The sequence below is a fragment of the Lissotriton helveticus genome, chromosome 6 (assembly GCF_964261635.1).
Source record: "Lissotriton helveticus chromosome 6, aLisHel1.1, whole genome shotgun sequence".
Lineage (NCBI taxonomy): Eukaryota > Metazoa > Chordata > Amphibia > Caudata > Salamandridae > Lissotriton > Lissotriton helveticus.
The window spans coordinates 163,481,453-163,499,884 of NC_136067.1; the positions used below are offsets into that span (position 1 = coordinate 163,481,453).

Genomic DNA, 18,432 nt, shown 5'->3' on the forward strand with positions numbered 1-18,432 from the left:
AACCATTGACGAAGCCAACAGTCCTGACTTGTTGTAGGTATGATGTTACTTGTTGTATCATATATCTGGATGCAATGACATAAACAGCAAAATACAAGTCGGGCAGCACACTATGCTAAACTCAGATTTTTAGCTTATGTGTTTTTAAGCCTCGCACTTAATTACATTGGGCACGCCCCTTTGAGAGACCCCCAGTTTTTTCATCCCACATAAAGCCCTGGTACCTCTTCATCAATAGTTCTACCGCAGATATAGTAGCTTCGAACAAGAAACTCCAGAATGCTGGGGGAAGAGAGGGTCGAGAGAGTGGGCGAAGGGGGTCTAAATGTTATTCATTTTAGGAGAGTGCTCCATGATGGAGCACTGTCAGCCCGGTTATGAAACATGTTTGAGGGAAGAATCTAGTCCCAAAGAGGAAAATAAACAAAGTTTGAATGTGTTTCACCAAACCTGTGCACAACGAACAAGGAGGCTCACAGGAAGAATGTTTAACCACACAAGGGCAGAGAGCAAAATGAGCACACATTCAGAATTCCATGCATGGTGCTCCACCTCACGACTCACGCCCCCTCCCCCAGGGGTCACAGCCAGACTGGCCTATCCCTGTGGTCAGAGTGGCGCCTCCCTCCCAGCACCGGGAATGGATGATGGGAGCAAGGGACCATGGGTCAAGACTCACTACACAATGGCAGATGCTCGTCATCCAGACTGCACCTCAGTAAGGCAAAATGTTGGGGGGAAGATCACCCTAAGACTGATAGGCCCAACAATGATCTACTTACCTAAGAAACTTTAATAACATTACAATGGCGTGTGTGTGCCCCTTAACATTCAAGCTCAGGCAGCTGGATAAATAAATACAATAATCACCGCATGTTTTTCTGGAAGCACACAACTACCAAATCAAAACATGTACTCCTTGCTCCCAACATGAAAGTGGAGCCAAAGTCCCTCTCCTGGTGGTTCTCACATACATTTCCTGGTGACAGCTGTGCTGTCGAGCCAGACCATAAAAATGGGGTTCAGTTATTCAGAACACTTTTCACAAACAACTGCTAGAAAGTCATAAGCTCTGAAGGATAACTCTCAAATATTCTACTACCCCAGCTCTGTGCCAAGCATTTACATACCTTCCCAGGACAGTTGCTAGTTCTCTCCTTCTAAGATAATTTAGCGAAAATGGTGGCAAAATTAAGGATTTTGCAGCATCACTTCTATAAAAATGTCTTCTAAAAAGCTCAGCAAATAGTTTACCATTTTCCATAACATCTATCTACAATTCTACAATTTAGTTCCTTTCATTCTTCCATCTTGTCCCTGTAAAGAAGCTTTTCAATCATATGGCATGACTGAAAATCTCCTAGGAATTGGCCGAGTGAAGAAATAAAAACATTAAAGACCTCGTCCAATCTCAGCCAGCACAGTAGATCTTGCAGGGTTTGCAGGCTCCTGCAGCAATGCTGCCTCTCGGGTTATGGAGGTTTTACACCTTCAGAAGACAGACAGGTTGCACTAATCTTACAGATTAGGTTTTAAAACAGCTATAGGCATATTCACTACAAGTCTCTAAAATGCAATCATTTTGTCCCAAAACTTCAGCTTTTCAGTTCGCGGAAATACGTAGATTGTGCTAGTAAATGCACACTTCTCAGTTTGGAAAATAAACTTAATTACTTCAAACAAAAGCGTATCATTTTCCTGTGAACAAAAACAAAATATCTGACTGAAAACCAAATTTTCATTTTAATAAATACTTTTGCATGCGCACATCAATGTACAATTTTTATTAAGTACTCAAATGTACCACTGTTAGTCATGTATGATTCTGCCTTGAATGCCTGTGTAGAGCAAGAATCACAAATATGTTAATCGCTATGAAGTGACTGCAGGGTGGTACAGAGTGCTCTAAAAATACACAAGTAAAAAAAAATATATAAACTATTACGCTAGGGTCAGCAGCATTCAAAGAGTTGACACCATCTTGCTTTGGATGCTCACAATAGTCCATGAAGAACCATCTTTATTCCAACTCCAACATCATACACAGAGCAGCAGTGGACATTACCATTATGCCAGGACACAGTAATCATCGTGCCATGGATGCCACAATAGTCCATGGATGCCCCTATGTTGCCAAGAATAACCACCGATATGCCTGTTCTACCATTTTGCCAGGGGTTGTCCCCAAATGTGGCAATGACCAGCAGTAGGCACTAATATGGCAATGGTCATTTAATCAAATCTTTATGTAATGATCCACTTGGACTTTTGCTTCGGTTTTGAACTCCACTTGAACTGAGGCTTGTCCTTTGCTCACACCGATGTGTTGCTGGGTTTACCTTGTATCCTTGTGCATTACAAACCAGTCACATGAATGTGCCTTGATATCAGGTAGACATTGTGGTCTGTACTCATATAAAAGATTGATTTACGTTTTTTGGTAACAGGATCAACACTCCAGCTTTATTGTACCTTTTAAAGCACCTGGGGGACATTAGATTTCTTTCTCCTGTGCTTTGACTGCCTGTGTCTTGGGTATTTGCTCATAACATACTTCATGTTAAAAAACACTCGTGCAGATCTAAGTCACCTAAAAAATAAAAAATACAAAGTTGACGTAATTTTTAGTGAAACCTTTGATTTTGAAATGTGTTTGGCAAATTCAGTTATTTTTTGCCAAAGAACAAGAAACTGTACTTTATATTAGACGGGTCAAATAGAAAAAGCCATGCTTCGGTGTGATTCCAATGAAAATGTCAATGTTTAATAATATTATCCAAGGAATGTTGCATTGGAATTTCTTCCCTGACCATTCCTGGCATGTCGCATTTGATGAACCTTTTGACCTCACAAGCACCAATTTAGACTTTGTGGCTCAAAGCCTGCAAGGGGTCTTATTCGCTATCAGCTTCCACTATCAGCTTCAGAACGGGGTAATCTAAAACAAGCAGAGCTCATGCTCAAAGGCAGGGGCCACTGACATTTTGTAAATTAAAGCGAGACCCATGGATAATTGGTATGCATGACATCAACTATCTCACAATTAACCCCTTCACTGCGGCGGCTATTCCGCCGCAGTGCTAAGGGGGCGGGGCGGCCGCATGCTGGTGACGGAACCGCTCCGTCACCAGCCACGGTGGAGCTGTGCTGATGACGGAGCGGTTCCGTCATGGCCCCGCCCGCTCAATAGAACACCCAGCGCAGGCGCGGCGGCAGGGCCATGACGGAACCGCTCCGTCATCAGCACAGCGCCACCGCAGCTGATGACGGAGCGGTTCCGTCATCAGCATGCAACGGGTTAAGTGACATCACACAAATGTTTAATTTGAAAAATAAGTGCCAGGGCCCTGACCAGGAGGCCACTGCAACTCCCACCACCCATTGCCCAGTCATCGCTGCCAAAATAATTACTAACTATCTTTGTCGCCTGTAAGTCAATCAATCAATCAATCAATCAATCAATCAATCAATCAGGGGCTTATAAAGCACACATACTCAGCCGTGAGGTTCTCAAGGTGCAGGACCTCAAAGCTAAAGGTATGACTGTGGAGGCAGGTATTAGTATTTTTTTTCGAGGTATTGCATTCATAAACACCCGTTCTTATGCTCATCTTCTAAATTAAATAAGCAGCACCACCAGGTGGCAGACTGTCATAAGTGCAGTGTTGATAATAAAGTGCAGGTGCCGAGCACCGGAAAACATTTAAGTGGCAGTGTGGAGCACCAGAAAGCACAGGCTCAAATTAAGCACTGCATCAGAATATAGGAAAATGGGTTATAGACCCATTTTCAGTAAATCAGAAGAGCTGTACACACTTATTTTAAATTCTAGCAGGATTCAAGCCATTTTGCTGAAACGGGAGGTGTCAAATCCCTGACATGATCCCAGCTGCAGTGTAGTCCCCGTTCTGCAGTGCCTTGCATGCCTGCTGTTTAGAGACATGCCTCTATTCTATTGTGCAAGGTGCATTGCTATGCGTGTAGTGAAAAATGAAGAACCTTGCAAGAGCCCCCAAATAAAACTGTGTGCATGGGTAAAAGATTCTTAGATCGATTAAGTGGTAGTCAAACCTGCATGTATATTACATTGTCATTGGCAAACGGTTCTATCCATGTGGGGAACCTATTAAACATAGTCCTGAAGCATTTAAAAATGGTGTCTAGGTAATGTATAGAATTATAGATGGGAGGCAGTGGGTTTCACCGCGGGGCTCAGAGTGACATCAAACAACTAATCCCGAGGTGAAAAACATCCCTGTTATTCACTTTTTACCCATGTATATTTTTATGTTATGTATGGCCCCCAAAATCATGTGTCCCTGCTTGCAACAGCGATGCAGGGCCAGCCAAAACCAATCATCCTCGTGCTGAGGATTGGAGATAGTGCACGAAAACCAGCAAAGAAATCAACCAGCCCTGGATATGTGTGCTTCAATGGTGCTAATGATGAGTATCCACCACTAGGGGGCGTGGTCATCAGTGGTGCAGCAGGGCCCAGGGGTGTTAAGGGGCCAAAGTGCCCAAATTATGGCTATATGCTACTATCCAAGTAGTGGACCAGTGGGAGGCACATTTTCCTTACTTAAGTAGGGATGTATGACGTTACAACGCACACTTTTACAACGCATAACTTTACAACGCATTTTTTACAACGCAACATCCATTACAACGCATTCCATTACAATGCATACCATTACAACGAAAATTTAAAAACAACATTTACAACGCATTCCATTACAACGCATAATACCTTTACAACACATACCATTACAACGCATAACATTAAAATTGCATGTTTGGTAAGTATTGGATAGTGTAGGGGTAAAAATTACTATTCTAACTCCAGGGGGTGCAATAGTAGGGTAAGTGTTGGATAGTGTAGGGGTAAAAATTACTATTCTAACTCCAGGGGGTGCAACAGTAGGGTAAGTGTTGGATGGTAATGTTATGCGTTGTAATGGTATGCATTGTAATGACATGCGTTGTAGTGGTATGCGTTGTAGTGTTATGCGTTGTAATGGTTGCGTTGTAATGACATGCGTTGTAATGGATGTTGCGTTGTAAAAGTTTCGTTGTAATGGTAGTGCGTTGTAAAAGTTGCGTTGTAAAGGTTGTTTCCCCTTAAGTACGGTTCTTCCCCTTCACCACTTAGCCTAAAAAACCATACCCAATGACAACTTAAAACACCACGTCTAGACATAAACACTCTTAATTCAGGTAAAACCCTGATATATATTCTAAACCTCTAACAAAATGGGAATAGTGGGTGGGAGGATATAATGTGATAAAATTCTCCACTGTCCCAGCTGGGGGTGGGATGCTGAAGTTGGATCCAGTGCTTAAAGTGTAAAAATATAAGTGCCAGTCTCCAAAACTTTCCTGAGGAGGAGATGTGAGCCAGCAGGGAGTCAAACCTTACTTGCTGGAGCTGCATCATTATCTCACCAGCCTCTGACCACATCTACATGCTGCCTACTTGGCCGGGAGAGAGAGAGTGAAAGAGACAATTTGTCATACTTTTATTTTCTATTGTAGTTCATTGAAACTGAAGAGGGATTGCCAATCCACTTAAGTGCTGAAAGAAAACTATATTGGCTGTAGTTCTGCTATTTCCATGCTCGTGGAAATTAAAGAAAGACTGGTCAGCTGTTTTCTCTGTTCAGAATGGGATTGAGGCAGTGCAGGTGTTGGCAAAGAGTCCCAGTCTCCAAAAATATCTGTCCTGTGGAAGCGGATCCCCTCCCTTGAGGTGCCAGAAGGAAACCTCCTCAATTTCTCCGAAAGAATTGGTGCACCACTGTCACCCAGACATGTTCCTGAACTAAAAAGCACACAACATATACACGCCATATAGAATGAGAGGAGGGCGGGAGTGCGGAACCCTTACGCGCCTGAAATACCTTTGGGGATGCTGACGGCATTACCGTATGGAGGGGACTGGTCCTCACTGAGGTACTGGGAGCAGGCGGGAATCCAGGTCCTGGGAAACTTATATGAGGATGGGGAGCTGATGTCCTACCAAGTGTTGCGGGAAAGGTTTGATCTCCCCGGGGGTGCTTTCTTGATACATGCGGCCCTAGCGCGTGCGATACAGAGACATTGGAAAAAGGGACTGACCGAACCTAAAACGACAATGGCGTGTCAGTATGCGATGATGGCGGCTGGCACTTTCAAAGCAGTTACATGCTTATATTCAAGGATGTTGAATGAGGGGTTGGTCCCACTAGACGGACTGCGCCTTAAATGGGAAAGGAGCATTGGGAAGCCCATACCAGAGGCCACATGGGGACACATACAGCGTAGGGCGTGGAAGGGAACTAAGAACGCCCGGTTTCAATAGGTCCATTCCTTTATTCTACATAGAGCTTATTTGACACCGGGGCAGATCATGCAATATTATAATGCTAGCAGCGTGACGTGTCCTCGGTGCGCGGTGGTGGGGGCAGACCTGGACCACATGGTGTGGAGTTGCCCGACTGGGGGATTATTGGACGGAAGTGGGTGATCTCCTAAACCTAGTCACAGAACGCCAGCTGGTTTTTGACATGGCCATTTGCTTACTACACTGGTTTCCCCATACCACCAAGACGAAGGTCACTAGTAAGTTTGTAGATATGGGCTTGATACTAGCGAAACGAGAAATTACGATGCGCTGGAAATCGAAAGAGGGACCCAGTGGTAGGAGATGGAGGGGAGAGCTACTTAAGTGGACCAGTAGTGAGGGAGCGATTCGATATCAGATGGCAATGCGGCAGAAAAATTATAAGGCGATAGAAGTGGCGAGAGCTTGGGAAGAGCTGACTCAGTCTCTGACTACCCATATAACTGAGCAGGGGAAGGACAAGGAGGATGGGGAAGCACAGGGGTAGTTGTTGACCCAAGAGGAAATTTCTTGAATCATTCAAATCAAGACCTCATCTTTATATTGACTCTATTTAAGGGGCACACAGGTGACGGGGAGTAGGGAGGGGGGGAATAGGGAAGGGGGTTTGTTCACTTGTTTGGCTGTTAACATAATGTAAACAGAGATGGTTGAGTCCGTGATTAACAGAGGGTGTATTCTGCAAGGATGTTAGTATCGTACTCCAAGAGGAACTGAGATGGAGGCACCAATAACTTAACGGTATTGCAGAACGGGAGCCGTAAGATGTTAACAGGGGGAAGGGATATATATAACTCTGTACTTATGCCTTTTGGTCGAGGAACTGAAAATCAATCAATTTTGTTTGAAGACCATATAGAATGAGAAGTGATGGTTTCTGATCAAAGTAACTACGAGAAACTGTAACTTAAAGAGTAATAAAGGGTACTGGTTGTGTTGATTTGACAGATTGTAACAAAAGTTAAAAACACACCCTAAAAATCTGTGACACCTAAAAAGAGCAATATTAAAACATATTTAAATGACAACTGGCAAGCCTTTATATTCATGCATATCTCTTTTATTCAGAAAGTTTGCTATTTGTGTCTCACCACCAGGCCACCAATCGGTATGATTGTGTGGTATCGCATGGAGCATAAAAATGGCCACGGAAGCGATCTGTCCCATGGTACTCTCCGCAATCCACTCCTTTGGAAAAATCAAATCAAATACTAACTCAGCATTGTGGATTGAAATGACAAATGACAAATGCCACCCAACAAACACGACCAATGGCAACTTTAAAACACCACTTCTGGACAAAAAACATTCCTAATTCAGAAAACAACACTGTAAAATGCAACATAAATCCTCCCAATAATAGGGGAAGTGTAAGTGGGATGACAGGACACTGTAAAATCCCACTCCGCTTCAGATGGAAGCGGCAAGCTGGAGTCTTCCTGGGACCTTTAAACCCATCCTACTATTACTCTTGTCCACAGTACTGAGCCTTAAATCCTCCGAAAGCAGAGCATCCTACTGGAAGCACCAGAAGGGAACTACCCACATGCCCACATGTACTGTTGCAATAATGCCACCCCTGCATCTGCCCAGGTCTAATTGCTCTGTTCATTTTGCTTGTTTATTCTTCCCATAGCAGACTCCACAAGGCACCTCCCCAAGAGTGAATGACACCTGATGGAATACTCATAACCCCCTGCTATTATATACGTGCTCCCACAATATGGGAAATGAGTGCCCCAGTAGTAGAAATGGAGGTGTGGCAAACACTGTGCACTGACTCACATGTTCTACAAACAGCTGTTAGTCACTGACACTTTGAGGTCCACACCCTTGCTTGGCTCTTCATCAACTGTTGTAAATGTCTGAAGTGAAAAGGCAATTATGAGCTTAGTGTGTTTTTAGATCATATAATTGCATTTGGATTGTACTGCCTACTCGACTGGACCAATTATGTTCAGCTAACAAGTTTTAGCAACTTACAATCCTCTTTCTTATGCTGATAAACAGGCGTTTAATATAAGTGTTTAATGGGCTATGGATTTACCACCCTCATATAAGGAGTGGCGGGGTTATGACCCTCATTCATAAATGTATAAATGAATATGTATATAAGATAGATAAATATAATAATATATATAAATAATAATACGTATATCCCAAGCACATGGAAGCCATATTTTAGTGTGTGTGTGTGTGTGTATGTATATATATATATATATATATATATATATAATATATATATATTTATATTTTAGTGTGTATATATATATCTATATACATATACACACACTAATGTACGGCTTCCATATGCTTGTGCTTATGTGCAGGTTCAGTTGCAACTTTTTTATTGCTCACACAGAAGAATTTTGCATCAACGCGTTTTGGTGCTCACAGCACCTTGGTCACAATGCTGATCATATTCAATCACCACCATTTTAAACCTTACATGCAAACCATACATTAACAGTGAAAAGGGATAAGATCATACAGATTTTCAGCAGCACCATCTTGTAACTATCCAAACTTTAGGACTGTCTGAGAATTTCATAAACAATGCATTATGATATTATGGGTATCTACATTTTGTCAGACCTTTGTCATTTATATCAAGATTCAGGACATTTCAGGATTATACAGTGCATACTGGTAGTTGTTAGATCACCATATATACTTTTGTAAGTAACCATTTGGTATCATTGGGCCCGATTCACAGAACTAACTTAAGACAAAATCCTTAACTTACTACCATTTTGGTATTCACAGAAGGCACTTACTCATTTCGGGATTCACACTAGTTAGGAGTCCTAACTTTACTACTCTTAAACTAAGAAAAATCCCAACTTTAAGACTTTCGGTATTCACAGAAGGCATTTAGGAATCCTAAATTTAGGAGTCCTAACTTTACTACTCCTAAACTGAGAAAAATCCTAACTTTAAAACTTCCGATATTCGCAGAAGGCATTTAGGAGTCCTATAGTTAGGAGTCCTAACTTTACTGTATTTTTTATCGCTCTTAAGTGTTGGAGAATGCACTTATGCACCTGCAGGAATGAACTTCCTACATACCATTTGGGACACGGGCATGCCTAAACATACACTGCGTATTCAGTTTTGCACGTCAAACTTTTTCTCACTCTTATTTTCTCTTATTTTCTTCCCCAAAGGTGTAGTAAGTACTGTTATGTTCTTACCTTTGATACAAGTTTTGCATCTAGTACACTTTCTGAAACCAGGACTGGCTCTCAGCCAAGTGCCTCTAGTTGTGTTGACTTAACTTTTTACTAAAAAGTCCCTCATTGACATTGCCTTTGTCATTTGGGGACACTTTTTCCACTTATAGAATCATTTTGATCAAATGCCAGTGGGGGTGGGGTTGCAAGCATGCAGGGTGGCTGGGGTTGGCTGCAGGCCCCATGGCTATCCCCAGCCGCCCATCGTTGAAGATGGTTGTATTAACTTATGGTAATTAAATAATACTTTATGTTAAAAAAACATAGAAATTCGCTGAAAAAAAGAGGTTACAGGGACGTTATATTTATGTTGACGTTTTACCCACAAACAACCATAAAAATTTAGCAGTTATAGTTTTACTTATGCTTATCGGAAGAAACTATAACTTGTGCCATTAAGTAACTTTAGGCTACAAGTTATAGTTTCTTAACATAAGTATAACTATATGTATAACTATTACTGCTGTATTTCTATGGTTTTGTGTGGGTAAAATGTCAACCTAACTATAATGTCCGTGTAGCCTTTGTTTTTTTTCATTGAATATATATATATATATATATATATATATAGTGACTAAATAAACAAAGGTTAAAGTGAACGTATATGTGAGGAAAGTAGTAAGATTTTAACTTACATTAAAAAAACCTTAGATATTCTTTGAAAGATACACTACCATTTAAAAACAAAAAACTGGGAAATTCACCAGTTATACGTAACTGCCAAAAGTATACCTTGCACCGCCATAGGTTTCATATCTCATCAGTGATGTAATATGTGAGGTCATAAGCAGTGCATCAGCAAATTATACATAAATCAGTTACGTAAAACTGGCAAATTTCCCTGATATTTTGGTTTCTACACATACTCAAACCAATATTTGATATTATATTGATATCTTCTTGTACCTGCCTTCATGACCCTTGAAGCTTGTGGGATTGACAGAGGTCAGTTGGGATAGTGCCAGGGGTACCATAGGGCAGGCCACGTGTAGCGGTTGCTTTCACTGTTCATTTTCTCTTCCTGCATTTTATCAAAGTGGTACGTACGGGTAATGTTATAGTTAAACTCATTTGTAGCATTGTAATTTCAAGGGAGATCATGAGCAATGCATTTGGTATGCGAGTTATGGTTTGCATGGCTGCTTAGCAAGTTATGGATTGCTGTCCTTAACAGAAATTGCAAACTTCAGTCGTTTTGTTTGTATTATTCAAAACCATAAACGTACTTTAAATGTGTTTTTTAGATACATTTCATTACGCACATGTTCATGTGTTATAACCAAACTCACTGTGCCACTGGAATGCAAGCTGTACTCAACTGAAGAGGCCCAAATAGGCCAAAAATGGACTTGGGTTGCTTGGGTTCTGAATCCGAGAGAGGGCATAGTTTGACATTTTAGGCTTTAATGTTCCAACTGGAGCAGGATCAATGCTGTTTTGGATATGGTATGTCTAATATGAGGTGGTATAGTGGGCAAAGAGCTATGGGTTGGAATACTAGCCCGAGCGATTGCCATGGCTAAACTATTTCCAAGTATTTCTCCCATCGCGTTTTATATGTTTGATGTAACTCCCTAAGCGGCCAAGGGAATGCCCTGACAGGGGTATTATGTTGACTGTGCCACTGCAATCAAGCTGAACCTGACTGGTGGCTCAACTAGGCCGAAACTTGTTCTTTGGGTTGCATGTGTTTTAATTCAGAGAGTACCTGGCTTTGCAGTTTGAACTCGACTGTTCCTACTGTAGCAACAGCAAGGCTGATTTGGATATGGTTGTGTCTAATCTGAGGTGACATCATGGGAAAAATATTGATTAGCTGGATTGCCTGTGGTTCAATTATTTGGTAGCATTCCTCCCACCATTTTTTGTGTGTTTGTGATAACCAAAGCTAAACATATTTTTACTTTAACCTTTGTTTCTTCAGTGAATATATGAGTAGGCAGGAGCTGCATGCCACTGATCACCAGATTCAGAAGGGCTGCACCATGACTCCAAGAATATCAAGCATAACAGATACTTAAATATATCAAAATAAAAAAGGATTTAAAGGTCAGTAAAAATCATAAGAGTTAGGCAGATTCCCCTCAATAAAAAAATGTGTGTGTGTGCATAAAGGATACATCATCAAGGGGATCCAGTGATATAATAAACCAGGAACCCAGAGGCCAAGTGGTTTGTAAATGTCAACAGAACCCATAGGTGGCAACACTAGAACATATTACCCATGCCATTCAGTGTGTTCTATCTATATTACATGTTTACTTTGGGATAGTTTGTTTGAAAAGCTGATTTCCTCAAAGTGCCTTGATTGGAATTAGAATGTTTAACTTCTTGAACACATTTTTTATAAAATAATGGGCAATGGCAAGGGTCGTTGGAGGTATGCGATCTGTGGCTACAGCATGTATTGCATAACTGCTTTTGCCCTTTCATGTGCATGATTTTATTGGGATTTTTGCCATTAATATACGATGCTTAACAATGCAATAACAACCCTAAATACACAGGAGTGGAAGCACATTCGGTCAAACAGGCAACAGCACAGTAAAGCTTTATTATGATCAGGGCAGTTGCATATGAATAAGGGCCAGACATTATAGTGGGGATATCTCGTGCCATTCGCTCAACACCCCTGGCTCACCCCTCCCCCGTAAAACACTTACAAATGATTGATGTCCTCTGCGTAGCTTTATTATTATACCAAAACACCATTTCAGTTGTGGGTAAAACTTCCCACATTGACCATTTATTAAATTCACACATAAATGCTGCGCCCATACATATGCGCCACCGTTTACCATATATATACAAATTGGCATCTCTAGAGGCGTGTTGTACCAGCAGGACACAACACCACCCCCTTTCAAGCCACCAGCTACTAGGGTAGAGCCAGAGAGTCCAGGACCACCAGCAGGACGGCCCCCTCTCCCGCCAGCCTAGAGCCGCCATAACTGCCTCCCCTGCTCCAGGGGCAACCATGTTTCCGTCCAAAAAGGGTCCCCCAGCCTTTTCTCTTATCAGGGACCCCGCCCCCTACAATTGAACTTAGGGATGGGTGGGTGGGCAACTATTTTCCCGGCCAGCCTTCTTGTAATCAGGCGAGAGACGAAAGAGGGCTACTCCCAGGGGTGCTGCACTTCTTATTGCCTTGGAGGGAGGGTCCTCAGACGCCCACCAAGCGTCCCACATTACGGAGAGACCCTCCCCATGACGTCTATCTCAAGAAACGAAACTCACCTACTGAGGCGGGCACGGAATGCCCACTAAAGGCCCCCCTCCCCTAGTCGCGGGGGTGGCCTCTCATAGTGGGGATATCTCGTGCCATTCGCTCAACACCCCTGGCTCACCCCTCCCCCGTAAAACACTTACAAATGATTGATGTCCTCTGCGTAGCTTTATTATTATACCAAAACACCATTTCAGTTGTGGGTAAAACTTCCCACATTGACCATTTATTAAATTCACACATAAATGCTGCGCCCATACATATGCGCCACCGTTTACCATATATATACAAATTGGCATCTCTAGAGGCGTGTTGTACCAGCAGGACACAACACCACCCCCTTTCAAGCCACCAGCTACTAGGGTAGAGCCAGAGAGTCCAGGACCACCAGCAGGACGGCCCCCTCTCCCGCCAGCCTAGAGCCGCCATAACTGCCTCCCCTGCTCCAGGGGCAACCATGTTTCCGTCCAAAAAGGGTCCCCCAGCCTTTTCTCTTATCAGGGACCCCGCCACAGGGCAAGGAGCCCCACTGGCACCCTTGCCCTCCCCCCACGCTAACGCCCTGCCACTCTTCCAGAATGCAAAGCAATGGCCCCCAGAATGATTTTGCACAAACACCTCCAACCCTACCCTAGGCAGGTGCACCCCCCCTGTCCGATACTCATCTGAAGTCAATGTCTGCAGCAAGCTATGTCTAAGTCTAACCTGCCAAAGCCACCCATATGACATTCCACTTTTATCAGGCAGCCCCCAGGCTCCCTATACCCTCAGCTGGCGCCACCAAACATACCGCCTTAACAACCTGGCCCCCCAGTGTCCTTAGAAACGACTCTGCTGTGCTACATATTTTGTGTCCACCAGGAGACCCTCTTGTGCAGGACTTTAACTGGCCTGTACTCCTGCACTCTGCCCTCTGAATGCTAATTGTATTGCACCCCATTGGCCCTCACTAAAAACTGTTAACATGTAAAATGACATACCACTAGCCCCAGACCCAAGCAACCCTACTGATGGTTGATTTGGTAGCTATTCACATCGCTTGGGGTTTATGCCACAAATAAATCCCCACCCATTATGGGATGCACTTTAGCATGCCAAGGCCCACTCTTTGATAATAGTGTTGCACACTACCAGTCCTCCCCAAGGACTGCCGCTGCATAAAAGGAAATGAGAAAGTCTGCATATAAATATTTGGCAATTCAAGGTTTCCTTCCCCATGAATAGAAAGAAAAAGGCGCTGTTAGATATCCGCTGCCCCTCGCCCTGCGATTAAACTAACTGCATTCTGCCATACCGTTCACAACTAGACGACCTCCACCTGTCCACCTTTTTGATTAAGTTGTTGCTCGAATGTGCAGCGACCCTGCTTCCACACCTGAGTGAAGTCAGACCTAACAACCATTCTCCTTTGTCCCCTGGAGTTACTAAGGGCTGCAAACCAATTGATGTGCGTGCTGCAGGACTACGAACGCCATCCCAGGAAACATGTTTATTTTGCACCCTATTTTGTCTGCTATTTTCCATACCCCTTAATAAGCATACCCTCCTTGGATATATCAAAAACGTATTCACAGCTCCCCTTTTTACAACGTCCACCTATGAAACGCATCAAGAAAATTAAGTCAAGACATTACCTTCCTCTTCAGCCTATTCGCACTCTTGTTTTCGTCAGCTCATTTGAATTTTGGCCTTACTCTTGACGCTTAGGCATCCTCCTAAACTTAGCCATCCTCCTTTACTTAGCCGTCCACCAGAACTTAGCCATACTCCAGAATAGCCGACTCGGCCTACCAAGTATCCACTCTGCTGCGTCCGTTGCTCTTTACAGCCCACAGTGACACCACTTTTAAAACCGGGGCACTGCCTTCCGCATCTGCCCCCCCCCAAGGTACCTGCACACCCGCAGGCCCTCCAAATATTCTACTCCAGTCCACCAGCGTTAGTTTAGAGCAGTAGAGTTCAGGACCACCAGCAGGACAGTCCCCTCTACGCCTACCTTCTGTACTTGTGGAAAACCACCCCTTCATGGGGTCAACAAATTGCTGAAAAAACACCATTGTTTGGCATCCCGCTTCCCCCAACAAAACTGCAACAGCCCCCCCAACCTTCTACTCCAGTCCATCCGTGTTGGGTTAGGGCAATAGAGTGCAAAACTAACCCCTCATGGGGTTCATTCCGTAGCTGAAAACACACTGGTTAGGCTTCTCCCTTGCCCTTAAGAAACTGACACAGCTTCCCCCCCAATATTCTACCCCACTGCATCCGCATTGGGTTAGGGTAGTAGAGTGCAGGTCCACCGGTATGACGGCCCTCTTCCCGCCTACCTTCTATACAGGTGGTAACTACCCCCTCATGGGGTCCCTTCAGTATCTGTAAACACCCTTGCTGGGCATCCCCCTTGCCCCATAGAAACTGAAGAAGCCCCCCCCCCACATAATATTCTACTCCCGTCCATCCATGCTGGGGTAGGGCTATATAGTACACCTGGCCACTGTCCCCTCCTACGTCCATCTAGATGTTAAACCCCAAGTGGTGGGCATTCCCCCTGCCCCTAAGAAACGGAAGCATCCCCATCGTCGCTGGCATCCGCCATGCCTTTCAGTTCCTTGTCTGTAGCGACCACCTCCTTGGTGTGACCCACCACTTTGAAGTGGCTTGGTATTTGTTCCTTTGCCTACCACCAAAACAGTGCCCCTCTATGCAGGACAGTGGGAGAGCCTCACCCTAAGGAGATACATTCCAAACGCGGCCAGTGGGAGAACCTTACAAAGAGACAGAAGATACAGCCCAAACGCTGCCCCTATACCCTTCCGATAGGCAATGCTGTGACACAGCTCTTAAATTTCCTAATGTTATGCATGACTGGATGAAACTCCTCCCACCTTAGGTAGGCTTGGTCTTTACTGCATAGTCTTTTAACTACACCTACCTTCAAACGCCCTCTATAATTGTTAATGGAATGTAAACACTTAACCAGTGCTTCTAGATACCGTAAACCCACCTACGTAGTAGTAACCAATTAGGCTTGCCAAAATACATTCCAGCCACTTATTTGTATTATATTACCTTACATTAATGGCCCTTCGCCATCAGGCTCCCCAGAGATGTACTCTTATGCTTGTTGAGTCAACCGGCCACGGCCGACGACTTGCACTGTTTTTACTGAGGAAAACACCAGTTCTGTACCCCAAAGGCACCACATATAGGGCTGTGCTTAACACCTTGCTCTCCCTTGGGTCCCGTACCAGATATGCCCTCCAAGTTTCTCCTTACACCCTCCGGCAACTCAGACAATGCGTCCCATCCCATGGCCTAGTCAATAGGACAACAAGCATAAACCCATAGCTTCCTTCCTTTCAAAATTGCCCACGCTATTATGCAACTCCTATTACCAGTTCCTTCAGACCCCGTTTTACTCCTAATGGCCACGCCCTAATATAGGGCCCCATGGATTCCTTCCCACATGCTATGGCCCTTAAATATGGCAACTTACTATGCCGCTACGTTTACCCATCAAGGGTCCCTCAGACCATGTTTACCCCACCGTAGCCAGAGCCCTAACCCATGGCCCTATGTGTTTCCCCCGCCTGCGACTAAGCCCCTCATTTGGTACTTGAAACCCCCTGCTCCTTCGCGGTTTGTGGCAAAATGGGACAGCTTACTTGTGGCATGGAAAGGGCACACGAGGGCTGAAGCCTCACCTGTCTATCCCAGGTCAGTATTCTTCCCCAGAGGGGAAAGCTGTGCTTGAAGTTTTCGCAACTCGGGACGGTTTTAGAGCATTGGCAGGCTTTGCGCCCTTGTCTTGAGATTGCCCGTGCTACCAGGTGCCCGCAACTTATTGAGCTAAAGCTCCTTGGTGCTCAGTAACTAACATCCGAACAGCCCCTTCCAACTTAGCTCGCCTTACTCATGCTGAGCGCTTGTCAAACGCTCGTGTCGCCAATAAAGTACCAGCACTGTGGTGGCCTTCTGCATGCCCTCGCCGTCACTGACCACTCCCCTTACACGTGACTTGGTCCATCCTCCTGCAGGCGCCATCTTAGTGAGGTGCACCTCCTGTTTGACCCAGACATAAAACAAGCCGCGCCGTGTCTTGGTTCCTTGACGTCACTGACCACTCCCCTTCCACGTGACTTGGTCCATCCTCCTGCAGCCGCCATCTTAGTGAGGTGCACCTCCCGTTTGACCCAGTTATAAAACAAGAAGAAAATTCGAGATATTAATGTTTGGTGCACTTCCGCTTGCCTTGTGCGCATCATCATTTTACCTTTATGTTAACAGCGTTACTGCAAGCATACCTATCCTTTATTCATTTATTTTGTTCATTTTTTTTTTATTTTTTTTATTTTATTAACCACCCCTGCTTAAATCAAGTCAGAATTCAAAAGAAAGAGAGAGCAAGCGCTACAGGGTGTAGACACATACTGCAGGCCCCCTCCCCCTGATCTCCCCTGCAAACGAACCGCTTGCCAAGGATCACTCCACCCCAGTGAACACTCTATGCCTCTATCCCCCACAACCAAATACTCCGACCTCACTGTGACTGAACGAAATCCTCCATGTCACATTATTAACATTAATGCACTCATGTTCCAGATTGTTATTTATGACCGTCCTCCAGATCATATTATTAAAATTAATACACTCATGCTCCAGATTGTTATTTCCGACAACATATCATTTAAAATAAAGTGCTGATACTAGAATAAACTAGTCAGCGTGCCATTCCTTAGCAAATATACATAAAGTAGATCGACCTACAGCAAAAGCAGGGAGCATGTATCGCAAAACAGCGTTATACGGTATCAAATTGGCTGTTCTTTTCAAAGGAAACAGGAAACCTTCTTACATACACCTGAAGCTGAAAAGATAAATGCCTGTGACTCCTAAATTACAGCGGAGCCTAACCTGCATATAAGTGCCATCGCGGAGCAGCATTTTTCAAAACAACATATGATGTAAAGCATCTAACTGATATGTGTCCGTAATTTGTCCTCCTCTGTATTAATGTTGACATCTTACTGTTAGCAGTAAAGTTAAGAAGTGGCGGAGCTACAGTGCCGTTAACAGTCCGATTCATGCTTAAACAGTATCTAAACATCATCTGTGTTCTTCCCAAATTTTAGGCATCTTTCTTGCCTACCAATGCTAATAAGCTAAGAATTAACCCTCAATGTGATATGTCGGTTTTAGCACTCATTTGCCGAAATACCTGACCGCAACTGTGTGGGACCCTTTAATGAACTCCAGGGAAGCGGACATACTCCCAAACATGTAGAGCCCCAAAGCGCGCCAAAACTCGCCCCCGGTACCCCGCCTCCCACTCGGCCATCTCGACAATACTGCGCTTGTTTCCACACCAAGAGCTTCATCCCCCGCTGCTTTCCGGTCCTTCCCTTTATGCCTAGTTTGCCTCTCAGCTTCATCACCGCCGTGTTACCTAAGCGTGCTACTCTTTCATCACCGCTGCTATCAGATGCCAATAAATTCACCAACCCCCACACTCTACCAGGGACCCTTTAACGGACCCTCCTTTATCTCTATAGCTAATTCGAAAATTAATCCATGCTAACAGGAAGCCTTTAACG

At 44.1% G+C, this 18,432-nt stretch overlaps 1 protein-coding gene and 1 long non-coding RNA gene across 2 annotated transcripts in view; one reads left to right on the top strand and one right to left on the bottom strand.

Moving 5' to 3' along the window:
- C6H8orf74 (chromosome 6 C8orf74 homolog) overlaps window positions 1-18,432 on the top strand; it is a 2,015,860-nt gene that overhangs the window by 666,806 nt on the left and 1,330,622 nt on the right. The window lies entirely within an intron of this gene.
- Window positions 1,813-18,432, bottom strand: part of LOC144762387 (uncharacterized) — a 609,729-nt gene continuing 593,109 nt past the window's right edge. Inside the window, exon 3 of the long non-coding RNA XR_013596084.1 lies at window positions 1,813-2,590. This is a non-coding gene — a long non-coding RNA (uncharacterized LOC144762387). The remainder of the gene's footprint in view (window positions 2,591-18,432) is intronic.